Raw genomic sequence first — 18113 nt, 5'->3', positions numbered from 1 at the left:
ATCTGAAACATGAGCCAAAAAAGAGCTGTAAATACTCAGCAGGCTAGGCAGTACCTATGGAGAGAAACAGATGTTTCAAGTCAATTACTTTTTATCAGAGTTGCAAGTTATGGCAAAAGGTCATTGACCAGAATCGATAATTCTGCTCCTCATTACAGAAACCGCCCAACTTGCTGAATTAATCAATCTAATCTTACTTCATAGTTGATTAATTTAGATTAAATAAAATGCTTGCCAGAAAAGTCACTTTAAGTTGACTTCCTATCTGAGGCAACATTTACATTCTTGGATAACTTAGTCTGTTCTCACTCAATTTCTGCACTTTATAAATCTTAGCTCCTTTTCCACTTTTTAAATCTCCACGTTGACCTGCAGCTCCAATCCCTTTGAAGTCTCTCTGAATGCTGAAAGTTCTTTATAAACTCAAGTAGCTTTTTAATATTATGAAGCTCAGGCTGCAAATCACAGGTGTGTAGTCTCAGGATATTCTGCTGGTGTTCATGTTGCCCTTGTTGAGGGCTTAAGTAGTATCTCCCTGCTAGTGAATGCTATTGTTAGAACCACAAACTATCCTGCCACAAAAATACGTGTCACAAAGTCACAACTTTTAATTGTAATGCTGAGATAGCTACAGTTCTATTTCTGTTTGATTTCTTCCTCCTCCCTAAACTAGAAATTATACAAAGCAGGTACAGGATTTAGAATTCTATTGTAAAAATTTAAATGCAGCATTTCAGCCCTGACCTATACTTTTAATGCTGCATGCTTTTTCCACTGAGCTGTGTGGCACTGCCAATTACAGGCTTCCACTGTCTAAATGGGATCTTTATTAAGAAGCTGACTCAGACCCAATAAGCTCCAAGTCAGCAATCTAAAAAGTGTACATATTATAAAATGAATGCTAGTACATATCTATGGCACATCTCTGGAAACCAACTGTACTGAAGAAGCTTTCCATTTTATCGGTGCCTCTTCCTATCAGAGATAGTGGGAAAACAAATATTGGTTCTTCTTTCCATCATCACAAGTAATGGGTTCTTCTGTTTTAGAGTAATGAGCTGCATTCCTTTACTGCACAATTTGCTAAGCTAATATTATACAAAGAAAAGTGGCTCTCAAACCATTACATTGAGGGACCTGAATCAAACCAGCTTAGTGGGAATTGTTACTCTTTTCTCTGTCGTCAGGCACAGCTGCCTCACCCTGAGTCAGAAAGTCATAAATTCCAACTCAAAAGCCTGAGCATATGACCCAGGCCGAGCCTTCAGTGCAATACAGTCTTTTCATTCATTGAAGGCATCTCTGGCACAGCCAACATTTATTGCTCATCCCTCATTGCTCTTGACAGGATGCTGGTAAGCCATGTTCTTGAAGTGCTACGGTACATATGGTATAAGAACTCCCACAGTTTTATTAGCAAGCACATTGCAGGATTTTGACACAGACACTGCAGGAAAGGTGATATAGTTCCAAGCCTGGATGTTGTAGGGGAATTTGGAAGTTGTGTTCCCATGCATCTGCTGCCCTTGAACTTTTAGGTAGTAGAAGTCACAAAATTGGAAGGTGCTATCGAACCTCGGTGAATTGCTGCAGTGAACTTCTGCCACTGTGCATCGTGGCCAAGGAGTGAACATTGAAGGTATTGGATGCTAAGACGGTCGTATCCTGGATCGTGTAGAGCTTTTGAAGTGTAGGCTGATCTATGATGAACAAACTCTGGGGATTTAGGAGGTGACAGAATCACTGGAGACTTCTAGGCCCCAAGCTGTTTCTGTATCTGCAGTATTTACACAGCTGTTTGAGATCACTTTCTGGTCAACTCACTGCTTGAAAGGGTGATTGAGTCTGAAACACTCTTATTATCAAAGTAGTATTTACATATTCATTTGCATTGCCATAGTCTTCAGAGTTCTGGGCTAAAAGCTGGAAAAATGGAATTAGTGTAGTCAGACCTTTGTAGGTGAGTGCAACATGACCGACCAAATGGACCCCTTCTGTGCTGCAAATCTATGAATCTATATTGGTAGACATAGATTATCATGATTAATGTGCAGGAGTCAATAATGATATTACTGTTAAGATGGTCAGGCTCTCTCTTATTGGAAATACTCAATGCCTGTGTGGTTCCGAATGTTACTTTCTACTTATCACATAAATGTGAATCTTAGACTTGCTGCACATAGACATGGATTGCTTCAATATCTTAGAATGATACTGAATGTTGTGCAATCATCGGTGATCTTCCCCAGTCTAATCTTATGATGAAGGGCAGGTCATTGGTGAGGCAAGCAAACTGGATTAGACCTAGGATACCAGAACACTGAGGAACTCTTGCAGACTTGTCCTGGGGTTGAGATGTTTGGTCTCCAGCAACCACAACCACATTTCTTTGTATTAGGCATGACTTCAACAGCAGAGAGTTTTCCCCAGTTTTGTTAGATCTCCCCAATGCCACATTTGGCCAAGTGCTGCCTTGGCAATTGCTCTTACATTATCTCTGCATTTTGTCCATTTTAGAATCAAAGCTATCCACATCTAGAGCTGAATGGCTCTGGTGGTAACATTGGTGACCAGTATTGTGGTATTAGCATTTCTGGATAGTACTCTCGACAATACTTTCGACAACTTTGTTGTTGATTGACAGTGGATTTATAGAGTTGTAACTGGTCAGATTGGCTTTAATCTGCTTTTTAAGGACAGGATATATCTGGGCAATTTTCCACATTGTCAGATAGATGTCTCTGTTTTAGCAGTACTAAAGCAGCTGAATAAGGGGCATGGCTAGGTCTCGTGGTGACTTTTCCTCATTAGAGCCAGAACTTCTCAGGGCCCATAGCCTTTGCTGTAACTAGTGTATTAAGCTATTTCTTGCAGTTGCACAGAGTGAATAAAATTGTCGAAAGGCTAGTTTCTGCTATGCTAGGGATCTTATAGCAGTCCGAGATGGGTCATTCAGTTTGTTTGCAAATGCCCCAGACTTGTCTTTTACCCCCAAAGCCAATATGATACCAGCCACTAGGCTTCCTCTTCATTGAGATTGGTGATATTTGAGGAGTCACTGTTTCCAGATAGTTCATTAATTGTCTGCTGTGATTCACAACTAGATGAGGGATTGCTACCTTTACCTTTAACATGCTATTTCCAGTCTTCAACATTCAAGTAGCCCTGTACTATGACGTTGCTGGGTTGGCAATTCAGTTTTGGATATGCTTGGTGCTTCTGGCATGCTCTCTATGAGGCAGGAACCCCCAAGACATTTAAGAAGTATTTAGATGAGCACCTGAAATGCCGTAGCATACATGGAATGGGCCAAATGCTGGAAAATTCCTTTAGAATGGATAGATGTTTGATGACTGTCATGGACATTGTGGGCTGAAGGGCCTCTTACCATGCTGTGAAAACTCTATGTCCCTATAACTTATTGAATATTTCCTTAGCAGTTTGATACAACTGAAGGAATCCTGGACCATTTCAGAGGCTGTTAAGAGTCAACCAAATTGCTACAGTTTAGTCATGTGTTGGGCTTACCCCTCTCTGAGGATGAAAGATCAGTCCTCAGCAGAGGCCTCACCTTCATTCCCCTATGCTCCCGGATTGATGAATTCAACACGCGGCGTGACATCGAACAATTCTTCCGCCGCCTTCGCCTCCATGCCTACTTCTTTAACCAAGACTCCCGCCCACCCTCTGACGACCCCTTCTCCCGCCTCCAACACACCCCATCCACCTGGACACCCCGTGCTGGCCTCCTACCTGCCCTCGACTGCCAACTGCCGCCGCGATATTAACCGCCACCTGAACTCCCCCACCCCTCTCACCCACTCCAACCTCTCACCCTCGGAACGCGCAGCCCTCCACTCACTCCGTTGCAACCCCAACCTCACTATTAAACCAGCAGACAAGGGAGGCGCGGTAGTAGTTTGGCGCACCGACATCTACACCGCTGAGGCCAAACGCCAGCTCGCAGATACCTCCTCCTACTGCCCCCTTGACCATGACCCCACCCCCCACCACCAAACCATCATCTCCCAGACCGTCCATAACCTCATCATCTCGGGGGATCTCCCATCCACCACCTCCAACCTCATAGTCCCACAACCCCGCACCTCCCGCTTCTACCTCCTGCGCAAAATCCACAAACCTGACTGCCCCGGCCGACCCATTGTCTCCGCCTGCTCCTGCCCCACCGAACTCATCTCCGCATACCTTGACACCGTCCTGTCCCCCTTAGTCCAAGAACTCCCCACCTACGTTCGGGACACCACCCATGCCCTCCACCTGCTCCATGATTTTCGCTTCCCCGGTCCCCAACGCCTTATTTTCACCATGGACATCCAGTCCCTGTACACCTCCATCCCCCATCACGAAGGACTCAAAGCCCTCCGCTTCTTTCTTTCCCGCCGTACCGATCAGTACCCTTCCACAGACACCCTCCTTCGACTGACTGAACTGGTCCTCACCCTGAACAACTTCTCTTTCCAATCCTCCCTCCAAACGAAAGGAGTAGCCATGGGCACCCGCATGGGCCCCAGCTATGCCTGCCTCTTCGTAGGATATGTGGAACAATCCATCTTCCGCAACTACACTGGCCCCACCCCCCACCTTTTCCTCCGCTACATCGATGACTGTATCGGCGCCGCCTCGTGCTCCCACGAGGAGGTTGAACAGTTCATCCACTTCACCAACACCTTCCACCCCGACCTCAAATTCACCTGGACAGTCTCAGATTCCTCCCTCCCCTGCCTCGACCTTTCTATTTCTATCTTAGGCGACCGAATCAACACGGACATCTACTACAAACCAACCGACTCCCACAGCTACCTGGACTACACCTCCTCCCATCCTGCCCCCTGTAAAAACGCCATCCCATTCTCCCAATTCCTTCGACTCCGCCGCATCTGCTCCTAGGAGGACCAGTTCCAAAAACGCACATCCCAGATGGCCTCCCTCTTCAAGGACCGCAATTTCCCCCCCGACGTGGTCGACGATGCCCTCCACCGCATCTCTTCCACTTCCCGATCCTCCGCCCTTGAACCCCGCCCCTCCAACCGCCACCAGGACAGAACCCCACTGGTCCTCACCTACCACCCCACTAACCTCCATGTACAGCGCATCATCCGCCGCCATTTCCGCCACCTCCAAACGGACCCCACCACCACGGATATATTTCCCTCCCCTCCCCTATCAGCATTCTGTAAAGATCACTCCCTCCGTGACTCCCTCATCAGATCCACACCCCCCACCAACCCAACCTCCACTCCCGGCACCTTCCCCTGCAACTGCAGGAGGTGCAAGACTTGCGCCCACACCTCCCCCCTCACCTCCCTCCAAGGCCCCAAAAGAAACTTCCATATCCGCCACAGATTCACCTGTACCTCCACACATATCATCTATTGCATCCTTTGCACCCAATGTGGCCTCCTCTATATTGGGGAGACAGGACGCCTACTTGCGGAGCGTTTCAGAGAACACCTCTGGGACATCCGGACCAACCAACCCAACCACCCTGTAGCTCAACATTTCAATTCCCCCTCCCACTCCACCAAGGATATGCAGGTCTTTGGACTCCTCCATCGTCAGACCACAGCGAAACGACGATTGGAGGAAGAACGCCTCATCTTCCGCCTAGGAACCCTCCAACCACAAGGGATGAACTCGGATTTCACCAGTTTCCTCATTTCCCTTCCCCCCAGCCTGTCTCAGTCAAATCCATCAAATTCAGCACCGCCTTCCTAACCTGCAATCTTCTTCCCGACCTCTCCGCCCCCACCCCAGTCTGATCTATCACCCTCACCTTGACCTCTTTCCACCTATCACATTTCCGACGCCCCTCCCCCAAGTCCCTCCTCCCTATCTTTTATCTTAGCCTGCTTGACCAACTTTCCTCATTCCTGAAGAAGGGCTAATGCCCGAAACGTCGATTCTCCTGTTCCCTAGATGCTGCCTGACCTGCTGCGCTTTTCCAGCAACACATTTCCATCTCTTATCATAAGGGCAGTCAGCTTTCCTTTGCTGAAGTCATTAATGAACCATGTTTAAAGACACCAAAAGTACTGATGGGAGTATAAGAAGAGCAATGATGTTCTGGGTCAAATCTGTTTTCACCAACATGTAAAGTAGATGCACTGTCCATGTATACTCTCAAGGGTTTGTGGGATCTCAGTGTGCAGAAATTGACTGCCATCTCTCATTAAAACAGGGAGTGTGAATAAACAGTGGGAGTCAGATTCGGAAGGCTAGGTGGGGAAATAAAACATTATCCCCACTTCCCACCTTCTAGTCCAGGTTAATGAGTAAGCAAACTGTCATCTTTCATTCCAATTGCAGCGGCAGTAAAGCAAGATGATTGGTTAGTTAAGGGCCTCAATATGTCAAAGGACAGTTGAGCCGAGTGGCCATTTGTTATGGAGAGCAGTTAGAGGCGGCGCTGGGAAGGTGGTGGAGAAGCAACCATTCGATTGTATGTGAGAGACACACACACACACTGCTGTAAATACACTGGTCAGGGTTTGTACAACACAGTCTGCAGAGTGGGCAGAATTTATCGGACAGCATTGTACCATGAGTCATCACTTTCTGCAGCACAGAATGAGAAAAAAGTAAAAGGGGAAATTGAAGAGTAGTGGAAGAGATCCATGAAATGTATCAAGACCTGTCAAAGTGTAAGCAAATGAAAACAGGGAATATACTAGAATCAAATAAATGACCTGAACTCTAAGAGCAAACAGAGCATGGTCAGCATCCCAAACTATTGCTAATAGGCACAGCTGCAGAAGCAGATTTTTTTTGAAGTTTAATAGCCCCTATCCAAAGACTTGATGCTATAATCGAGGATGGTACTCAATGTCACACTGAGGAATGCTACATTGTCTGGATGAGTTCAGCTCCAACAGCACTCACGAATCTCAACACCAACCAGGACAAATCAGTTGACTGACACTATTCACTATCTTCAGTGTTCACTTCCTCTACCACTGCTGCACAATGGCAACAGTGTGTATCATCTACAAGATGTACTGTACTAATTCACCAAGGCTTCTTCTCAGCCTGTAAACTCTATAACCTCAAATAGAGATAGGTATGTGGCTGGACCTCAACATGCAAATACTCCTCTATACCAAATACCATCTTTACTTGGTGTTATATTACCATTCCTTCACTGTTTCAGGGTCAAATCCTGAGAATCTGTCTCTAAAAGCACTTTGAATGTGTCTATGGTACATAGACTGGAGTGTTCAAGAAAACAGCTCAGTATCACCTTCTCAAAGACCTGAGATACGAAATAAATGCTGGCCTAACCCAACACATCCTGTGAAGAATTGAAAAGAAGTGTCTGGATGGACCTTGGGGCGTGAAATGTATCGTTACGGACTGCAGTGATGCAAATCCACCCAAAGCCAATATGATACCAGCCACAGATGGAGGTAGTGAACTCTTCTTGCTCAGCAGTGATCTAGAATATAATCATAGAATCCCCAATTGGCTCATCCAGTCTTCACCAACCTGACAAAAGACATCTCACTCAGATCCAGCCCTCCACCTATCCATGCATTTCCCTGCATTTTACATGACTAACCCACCTAGCCTGCACATCACTGGACGCTATGGGGCAATTTACCATGGCCATTCAACCGAACATGCACATTTTTGGACTGTGGGATGAAACCAGAGCACCTGAAGGAAATCTATGCTGATCTAGGGAGAACATGCAAACTCCACACAAACAGTTACCCTAGGCTGATTTACTATCCTCAACACCTCTTCTGGTGAATAGACATCTTTGATTCTGTTCTTTGAAAGTTGATCCTTTTGAGATCTGAGTTCTAAGGCTTCTGAGCAATGTTCCCACTAAGCTGCGCAGTTGATTGGAATAGCCGCACATGTCACTCAGTGAGAGGATGCATTGATCTCCTGTTCAGGAAGCTATTGCTGCACACAGACTTTCAGGCAGACTTTCATGACCATCTACATTTTCATTTTCTGCCATTGCTCTTCCCATTATCAATGAAGACCTTGAGTACTGAAGATGAGGGACACTGGAAACTTTGACTCTGCTTTGCCTCCACAGCTAGTGACCTGCTGAGTTTCTCCAACAAGATATGTGTACACCCCACCTAGCTTATTTGGTTGCCTCTGGTCCCGTGCTGAGTGGAGAGAGTCATGGTATGGTTTGCATTATTGAATAGTGCTCTGGGCACATAAGCCAGAATTTTTTTTGGTTAATTGGTATTTTGTTCATATGGTGCCTTCGAGCAGAGATTGCTGAGGGTTAGAATTCGCATGATGCCCAGTGCAAGGAACGACGTGAGAATTCACGATAGAGTTTGCTGACAGATTGTGTGTGCAGCAATAACAGGAGCCAGTGGAAAAGGAACACATTATGACCAGCTTTCCATGGGCACCTGCTCTCTGACTTTCCAACATCCTGCTCTTCTAGCTTCCATTATTTCCCCTTGAATGTGTGCGAATCTGAACGATGGGGTGATCATCAATTGTGATCAATTTCTTTCTGTGGTTATGGATTCTCTTCGCCTTTCAAAGAATGCAGATAATTAATCCTTTTTGGTTACCATGACAACAGTCCCAAGTGTCCACAGGTATACCAGACAAAGTGTGTTAAGCAGGAAAATACATTTAGACATAACTCTTATTTACATATTGGCCTGGATTTTGCATTGAGAAGAATGGTGTTGCTGACAGTTCTCACTGTTATTTAAGTTCAACAACAACAGCAGTCACGCCTACCTCCCAGCATAATTGTGGTGCCCCTGCCTCTCAGCATTGCGACTGAAAGGCTGCTAAAATCAAGCCCTTGGTTCTGTTATTGACCTGGCTCACTGTAGAGATAATTGTTTGGGGTTGAATTTCTAATGACTGTGAAATTTTACACCTGCCCCACTCTCAAAAGAGACCAGACAGGAACAGTGATGAGAGGCTAGGCCCTGTAAAGGTGTGGCCACTGGCATTTGCCCATGGACTTCTGGCAACTGTTGGTCTTTTTCCAGTGGTGAGTTGGTGTTGTTCTATTCTCCTGCTATTCAGAATTACTGCTGGTAAGTAGCATTAGTTTACATTACTTGAAGATCTCAAGAATGTTTATTTAATAAACATAGTGATACCTTGCATTTCAGAGCAGCATGTGTACACTTCATTATTATTACATGCTGCTACTTGCTGATCATGTGGTGTCATCCAAGTCTTTGGTTAATTAGCATATTGAGTTCTTGAAGCAGCAAAATAAGAGATGTCAACCAGCTTGCTTGCTTTTGGGTGAATTGATTAGCCTAATAATGGCCAATATTTTCCATCCTGCTTGAGCAACTCCAGTGAGGCCATTCCTCCTCATTTTATTTGAATCAGTGGGATTCTATCTGACGAGTTTGGTCTTTATTCTTTCATGAGTTGCTAAAGCCACTTGCAAGCCCGGTATTTATTGACCATCTCAATTGCTCATGAGAAGGTGTGCTGTGTTGCCTTCTTGAATCTGTCTGGTGTAGTTACACCCACCGTATTCATAGGAAGAGAGTTACAGGCTTAAGACTCATGCACAGTGATGGAACAGTGATATCGTTGCAAGTCAGGATGATGCAGTTTGGAAGGAAATTTGCAGGTGGTAAGATTCCCCTTCATTACTGCCCTTATGATTTTAGATGGTACAGGTCACATATTTTGAAGGAGTTGTGTAGAAAGAGGCTTAGCAATTTGTTGTTATGTGTCTTGTATTTAGCGCAGATACTTTGCACTGGTGATGAATTGGATACTGAGCTCTTGAAGTATGTTGAAACTGCATTACCTTGGTACATGGAGGGTATTCCATCACGCTCCTGACTTTCATATAGTAGATGATGGGCATGTATTGGGAAGTCTACTAATTAATTGCCAAAACATTCTCAGCCTCTGACCTGCTCTTGTAGCGCAAATATTTACTGAGGTTTCTCCAGTTATGTTTCTTGTCAATGACAGTTGATGGTGGGGGATTCGGTAATGATAAAAACTTTGATTGTGAAAGGGAGATGATTGGATCCTCTATCAATGAGAGTAGACATTGTCTGGCATTGGTGAATTCCAGATGCAGCTTCATAAAATCACAGATTGGGTTATAGCACAGAAGGAGGTTAGACAGCCTCTCACATCTCTGCTGCCTTTTTGCATAAACAACTCATTTAGTTCCAGTCCCTTGCTTTCTCCCTGGGCCAAGTAAAGTATCTTTTCTCTTTTCAGATATTTATCCAATTCTCAAATGAAAACCACAACTGAATCTGCTTCCAGCACATTTTCGGGTAGATTCTAACCACTCACTGTATAAATAGATTTCTCCACATGTCACTTGCAGTTATAGAGTCAGAGAGGAGTACAGCACAGAAACAGACCCTTTGGTCCAACTCGTCCATGCCGACCAGATATCCTAACCTAATCTCGTCTCATTTGTTAGCACTTGGCCCTTATCCCTCTGAACTCTTCCTATTGATATAAATGTTTTAATTGCACCAGCCTCCACTACTCCCTCTGACAGCTCATTCCACACACTCTGCATGAAAACGCTGCCACTTAGGTTTCTTCTAAATCTTTCCCCTCTCACCTTAAACTTATGCCCTCTAGTTCTGGACACCTCCACCCCAGGGAGAAGACCTTGTCTATTTACCCTATCCATACCCCTCATACTTTTATAAACGTCAGCGTCCGACACTCTAGGGGAAAAAGCCCCAGAGTATTCAGCTTCTCCCGTCAACCCTGGCAGGATACCAGAATTGAACACAATATTCCAAAAGTGGCTTAACCAATGCCCTGTACAGCTGCAACGTGACCTCCCAACTCTTATACTCAATATTGTAACCAATAAAGGAAAGTATACGAAACGCCTTCTTCACTATCTTTTCCACCTGCGACTCCACTTCCAAGGAAATATGAACCTGCACTCCAAGGTCTCTTTGTTCAGTAAAACTCCTCAGGATCTTGCCTTTAAGTATATAAGTCCTGCCCTGATTTGCCTTTCCAAAATTCAGCACCTCACATTTACCCGTATTAAACTTCCATCCCCTCTCCTCGGCCCATTGGCCCATCTGATCAAGATCCCATTGTACTTTGAGGTAACCTTCTTCGCTGTCCACTACACCTCCAATTTTGGTGTCATCTGAAAACTTACAAACTATACCTCCTATGTTCACATCTAAATCATTTACATAAATGACAAAAAGCAGTGGATCCAACATCGAACCTTGTGGCGCAACACTGGTCACAGACCTCCAGTCTGAAAAGCAACCCTCCACCACCACCCTCTGTTTTTTCTACCTTCAAACCAGTTCTGTATTCAAAGGGCCAGTTGTCCCTGTATTCCATGAGATCTATTCTTGCTAACCAATCTGTCATGGGGAACTTCATTGAACACCTTACTGAAGTCCATATTCTCATCTAAGTCTTTCATCCTTCTCCTTAGTTTGGTATTCATGACTTTTGAGGGTGCTGTTGAAGGAGGCTTGACAAATTGCTGCACTGAACTTTGTAGATAGTACACATAGCAGCCACTGTCCAATTGCAGTGGAGGAAGTGAACGTTTAATGTGACAGATGGGGCACCAATCAAACAGGTTAGTTTGTTTCAGATGCATTTGAAATTCTTTCTGTTGGAGCACCACTCATCCAAGCAAGTGGAGAGCATTCCATCACAGCCCTAATTTGAGATGGTGGACACGGCTTTGGGAGTCAAGAACTGAGTTACTTGCTGCAGAGTTCCAATCTCTGACATGCTCTTATAGCCACAGTATATATGTCAAAAAGTGTGGCGCTGAAGAGCTTATGCTCGAAACGTCAACTTTCCTGCTCCTCTGATGCTGCCTGACTGGTTGTGCTTTTCCAGCGCCACACTTTTTGACTCTGATCTCCAGCATCTGCAGTCCTCACTTTCTCCCAGTATATATGTGGCTGGTCCAGTTCAGTTTCTGGTTAAAGTAATCTGCAGAATATATATAGTGGAGGATTCAGCAAGGTTAATACCATTGAACACCAATAGCAGATGGTTTAATTTTCTCTGGAAATGGTCATTTCCATGTGCAGGTGTTACTTTCGATTTAACAGCCCCAGCCTGGATCTTATTCTGGTTTTGCTGAATGCAGATTTAGACTGCTTCAATATCTCATGAGCTAAAAATGATTCTGAACACTGTGGAATGATCTGCAAACATCCCTAATTCATTCTCCCAGTTGAAAGAGTGAAAGTCATTGATGAAGTTGCTGAAGATACTTGAGCCTAAAATACTTCCTTCAGAAAGTCCTACAGTAGAATAGGGACGATTGATCTCCAACAACCACAACCAGCTTCCTATGTCCTGAAGAAGATTCCAACCAATGAAGAGTTTTCTGGTGGTTCCCATTGATTCCAGGTTTGCGAGGGTTCTTGTTTTGATGTCAAGGGTGGTCATATTCACCTGACTGCATCTCCTTTTGCCAATGAGAACAGTTTCTCCCTGTAGACTCCAGATCTATTATGGTTTGAAACGCCTCTATTAAATCTCCTTTCAACTTACTCTGCTCCAATAAGAACAACTCCAGCTTCTCTAGTCTATCCAGGTCACTAGAGTTTCACATCCCATGAACCATTCTCAGGATTATTTTTTGTATCCATTCTAATGTCTTTACTTTTCTAAAGTATTGTGACTAGAACTACAATGCTCACAATTTTATCTAGGGTTAACGTAACTTCTTAGGAAAATATTTTTTCTTATAATAATTGTGCTCATATATCCCAGTTCCTTTGCTCCAGCACCCCTTAAAAGGGCCCATGTGGTGTGGTGGTAATGTTTGTATCTCTGAGCCAGGAGACCTAGATTCAGGTCCTATGTGCTCCACAGATGTGTAATAACATCTCTGAACAGATTGATTAGAAAATGTATCAAACTGTACCTTTTATTTTGTGGTGCTTGTGCTTCCAACCAAAATGAATATTCTTCACTTATCTCTGCATTAATTTTCCAACCTGTCTATCTATGTCCTTTGGAAGTTTATTGTTTTCCATGTAGCTCACAATGCAAGTTTGTTTCACCTGTAACTTTTGAATTTATGTCCAGTGCTCTCAAATCTAGGTCATTATTCTATATTAAGAAAAGCAAGGCTTGTAGCAGTGACCCCTGGAGAACTATAATATAAGCCTTGCTGCAGTCTGAAAAACTAATCAGCTGAAGGCTGAAGTTTGTCCAGGTCTTGCAGTAGAGAGAAATCACAGTTTTGTTATCTGCCAAGTTGTGTATGGTATTGAGCACTGTGACAGGAAGATGGAACAAAAGGCAGAAATGAGAAATAAGAAAAGTGATAAGCAGAGGTTTCAAGGGCTAGATTCGAGCAGGGCCACAGTGAATTAAAGATTGCTGATAAAAATAAGCCTTAATACTTTGTTCTTTAATATGTAAAGCATTTGCAATAAATTGGATGTATTAGTCATCATGCAAGTAGTTCTAATTAAGTATGACATAGTGGGGAGTACAAACATGTGGCTGAATGGTGACCAGGAATGAGAACTTAGTATCCGTGAGATTTCAGTTTGTTTAGAAAGAACAGACAAAGAGGAAAAGGAGACAGGAAAGCACTGCTGATTATAGTGAGGAATGATATTAACTGTGGTGAAGTAAAATCCGTATGGGTTGATCTTAGAAACACCAAAGATCAGAAAATGATACTACAAGTTGTATATAGACCCCTAAGTAATAATATTGGGGAAGACATCACAAAGGAAATTAGAGATGCTGGTCATAAAGGTGGGGCGGCATGGTGGCTCAGTGGTTAGCACTGCTTCCTTCTTAGCACCAGGGTCCCTGGTTCAATTCCAGCCTCGGGTGACTGTGTGGAGTTTGCATATTCTCCCCATGTCTGCGTGGGTTTCCTCCGGTACTCCGGTTTCCTCCCACAGTCCAAAGATGTGCAGGTCAGGTGAATTGGCCATACTAAATTGCCCATAGTGTTAGGTGTATTAGTCAGAGGGAAATGGGTGGGTTACTCTTCGGAGGGTCGGTGTGGATTTGTTGGGCCGAAGGGCCTGTTTCCATTCTGTAGGGAATCTAATCGAATCTGTAATTATGGGTTACTTCAATCTGCAAAGAGATTGGGCAAATCAAATCAATAGCAATACCATAGAGGAGGAATTCTTGGAGCATATATGTTACATGAATCAACACATTGAAGAAGCAACTGGAGAAAGTGTCATCCTTTACTGGATATTGTGTAATGAGGAAGAAATAATTGACAATCTAGTCGTGCATGGGCCCTTAGGGAAAGATAAATGCAGTATGGTAGAATTTTTCATTTAGCTGCAGAGTGATGTAGTTGTTTCTGAGATCAGGGTTCCTCAATTTAAATAAAGCAAATTGCAATGGTATGAGGTGTGAGCTGACCATGTTAAATTGGGGTTCTTTATTTAAAGTGATGATGATAGATAGGCAATGGCAAACCTGAAACAAGTGCATGGATGAACTGCAGAAGTTATTCATTCCAATCTTGCATGAAGATAAATTGGGAAACTTGGTAATACCATGGCTAACAGGGAAACTAAAGATAGTATTGAATCCCAGGAAGAGATGTACAAATTGGCCGGATAAAGAGACAGACCTGAGGATTGGGAACAGATTAGATTTCAGCAAAGGGAAACAAAGAGATTGATTAAGATGGGGAAAATAAAATGAGGGTAAGCTGCAGGGAATATTCAAATCAACAGTCAAAGCTTTTATAAATATGTGAAGAGAAAATGATTAGTATAAATGAATGTAGCTTCCTACAGTCATAAGCCAGGGAATCTATCATGGGGAACAAAGAGATGGCAGACCATCTCTTAAGTACACATTTTAGTTCTGTTGTAACAAAGGAAGACACAAACAACATCCCGAAAATATGGAGTAACACAGGAACTAATGAGGAGGAATTGAAAGAAATTAATATTAATAGGGAAATGGTATTGGGAAAACTAATGGGATTAAAGTCAGATAAATTCCCAGGGCCTGATAGACTTCATCCCAGAGTACATATGGATGTGTCCCTAAAAGCAGGAAATGCACCCATGGTCACCATCCAAAATTCTGTAAACTCTAGAACAGTTCCTCTAGATTAGAGGGCAGCTAATGTAACCCTGTTTTTTAAGAAGGGAGGCAGAGAGAAAACAATGGATTATAGATCAATTAGCTTGACATTGGTAGTGGGAAAAATGGTAGAGTCCACTATAAAAATGTTATAGCAGAGCACTTGGAAGACAATGACGATATCAGAGTTAACATGGATTAACTTGCCAAATTATAGGAATTTTTGAGGATGGAACTTGTCAAGTGGATGAGGGGGAGCCACTACCTATACATCATATTTATAATAACAGGTCATCCTGCAATATTTCTGAGAGGTCTTGCTAATTTAGGATTAATCATTGAATTGTCCATTTTGAACGCTGTGCCTATATAGACGAGAAACTGAGCTGAGCCTCCCCCCACTCATTTCACATAAAGCCCGACAGCCAAAAGATGCAGAGAGGTCTGCATCTCCATCTGTCTTCCTTGGATGGATTACAGTTCCTGGGAGAAAAAAATACACCCTGAAAGCCTCAGGAACGCAATATATTTACAACCAAGTACATAAAAGATCACGGCCGAATCAATCTGGCAAAATATTCCAAAGAATTAAGTCTATTCCCGTCATGAATTCATGGAGTGCATTTTGAGATGTGAGGTGACTGGTGGCCAGAACGAATCCAACTGACATGCAGTTTCAGACAACCCAATAATCCTTACATCCACAAGAGAAAAATGAACCAGTGTGCCCATGCAGAGTGGTTGGCAACCTACATATACAAACCTGAAATGCAATGCTTAGGCTGTTAGATTTTTTCAATGTCCTTTGTAAAATTTGTCCCTATATTAAATTATTATATTTCTTTTTAAATTCAATTTGCTTCTATGTATAGTTAATAAACTGTAGGTTTAATAAAATTATTTTGGTGTGAAACAAGCAATTCTTAAATTATTAATTCAAAAGTTGACATCTATGGCAAATCCCTTCAGTGTGTGTTGATTGTATCTGCAAACTCTCAGCTGGATAAGGGTTACTCAGACTTAGTGCAATTTGGGGTCTGTAAGCCTTTGTGTGTGTGGTGAAAGGGCTCAGCTTCTTGTGTACTAAATATAAAAATTCATTTAGATTCCTTGCACACCTATCGAGTCTTCAGTGTGGCAGTAGTGACTTGTGATTTGTGGCAGTTCATTGAAAGGAAGCAATTGGCTTATGTGGATGTTTACTGGCAAACATTATTGACTAACAAACATTAATGACAGCTATGGAGTTGTACACTGTTTGTTCCATGAGATTTGGACTCTTAACTGTCTGTCGCTAAAGTTGAAGCCAGCCATTATGTCCATACACTCCCATTCAATGCATTGTAGGATTGTTTTTAATTTATTTATTTGTCCTAATAGCTCTAACCAGAGATCATTATCTAAACTGTGTGTTGGTAATGTCTGGAAGCACCATAATGACCAATCAATTTATTTAAAGGTCTGACAGGGAGATATTTGGAAGGTTATTTTAGATATGCATCCTTAGCATTAAACTATGTTTCTTTTTAATAGGCAGGGCATGGCTTGGGGTGATTAATACATTTTATGTCTGTTTGTGTTTATGCTGTTTTATAAAATGAATCTCAAGTCAACAACTTATTCAATCTGCAACCAGAAAGAGATTAATAAAACTTCCATTAAGGAGTTCCCCTCAATATTTCACACTTTTGTTTTACATCTTTTCAAAGCAAGTTAATGTGAGCTTTATTTTTTTCTCTATCTCATCTAAATGGATCATACGTGACTCGCATATTTAGAGGCTTGTTTATGAATAGCTGGCTTGTATGTAGTCATTTGAAACTAAACCCCAGATCACTGCTGGAATCGCCAAATATCAAATTGTCAGAGGAGAAATATCAGGATCATTCTACATCGTTCATTGAGATAATTTCCAATCTGTTAGTGCAATTTTGTGGTAGTTGACAGGCCAAATGAACATACCAAAGTAAAGCCACCACAATCACAAATGACTACATGGCTGTTCTTAGAGAAAGAGAGAGAGAGAGAGAGATTATTGGTGATGAGTTTAACCTGAGGATTGCCATGCCTCAGGCAAGGAGTGATGTTGAGAAGGCAGGACCTTCACAAGAGCCTCAGTCAGTGCAGGAACTGAACCCACACTTTTGGAACCACAAAAGTGATTCTGCATCACAAACCAACTAACTGAGTTAACCGAACTCCTAGCTGAACCCGAGAGAAATCTTGGCAATTCACCTAATTCACTGACCCTATCAGTTATTGCCATGACTGGCAAGACCAGGTAAGTGTTCTGATTGATCAGCTGTATTTGGTGAGATATTTTGCTGTGCCGCACCAGAGGCTATACTACTTATGCCACTCTCCTGTGGAAACTGACCATTAGGAATAGACATGCTATAAGAGATGAGACATTGTCAGAGTTAGACTGTATTGTTGTGCAGTAGTTGTACCTTCACCTTGGCAAGTAGGCTGGTGGGATGAGGAGGCACGATTTATTGTGCTACTGCCAATCTGTACGAAGTCAATTGGAGAGAGAATCATTGCAGAGCAATGTGACCAATCCCTTAAAGATATTCATTTATAATGTGATGTGACCATGTTCAAGACCTTGGTGACTATCCATGTTTTTACAGAATTTCAGTTTGCATCAAATCCTGTTATGTGAAGCTAATGAATAAGAGACCTGATGACCTTACACTTGTTTTGCTGTTTTCCTGTATTTGTCCTTTATTTATGCAACAGTATTCTCCAATAAAATTCATTGTATTATTTTGATTCACAAATTCAACCTTTTAAAAATGCAATGAAGAAAATAATTGAATATGTCACATTGAACCTCAGGACAGGAAAACCAGCTTTTTAACCCTCACGTCTGTTCAGGAATTCACTGAGATTATGACTTCTCAATACTTTATCCACTTGTCTTGGAATCATGTTCTTTATGCCCTTACAAGGCAAGAGGCTATTGAATGGACAAACTGTTAATGTGCAGAATGCTGATTCAGCATGATATTTAATTTCTTTTCATAATTTCTGAAATTCTTGTGCCATGGCAATTA

This window comes from Chiloscyllium plagiosum, unplaced genomic scaffold, assembly GCF_037043375.1.
Source record: "Chiloscyllium plagiosum isolate Xiang-an unplaced genomic scaffold, Cpla_swu_hap1 HiC_scaffold_11, whole genome shotgun sequence".
Lineage (NCBI taxonomy): Eukaryota > Metazoa > Chordata > Chondrichthyes > Orectolobiformes > Hemiscylliidae > Chiloscyllium > Chiloscyllium plagiosum.
Note: the sequence above shows the minus strand (reverse complement) of the source record.